This window comes from Penaeus monodon, chromosome 22 (genome assembly GCF_015228065.2).
Source record: "Penaeus monodon isolate SGIC_2016 chromosome 22, NSTDA_Pmon_1, whole genome shotgun sequence".
Classification (NCBI taxonomy): domain Eukaryota; kingdom Metazoa; phylum Arthropoda; class Malacostraca; order Decapoda; family Penaeidae; genus Penaeus; species Penaeus monodon.
In genome coordinates this window covers 23,300,577-23,301,103 of record NC_051407.1, presented here as the reverse complement: position 1 = coordinate 23,301,103, position 527 = coordinate 23,300,577, and positions in this window count along the sequence as shown.

Below are 527 nucleotides of genomic sequence, written 5' to 3'. Positions count from 1 at the left end.
ATTTAGGAAGTACTTCCTTCTCCCTAAAAGTTTCTTATTATAAGAAACAAATACCGGTAAACAAATGATGATTACACAGATTGTGTACATTAAAATCTTATTAAGAACATTCATTTCATTCTATTCAATTTTAAAAGAAAATTTCCTGATTTGCCAATTTTTTTAAATGATATAGATTATTGAACACCACAGAAAATTTTATTGAAAGTTCTATTAAATATATACTGGTCACGTATTTATTTCATTTTTTTTAAATATCCATGTTTGAAACACCAAGAATTAAACTCTGAATTTTTTATTCCTTTTATAAATCCTACAAAGGCTATGATATCATAATAAGCAATACAGAAAGAACAATTAAATTTCCCCATACTCATAAGACAAAATAATTCCCTAATATAACATGCTGCTCTCAGCTAACTGGGTCAGGCTTTGATGGAGGAGCACTATTTGCATTTTCAACAGCAGCTATAACAGCTGCACTAAACACAGTCTTCTTTGTTTCATGTGCACTTCGCCAGGATACC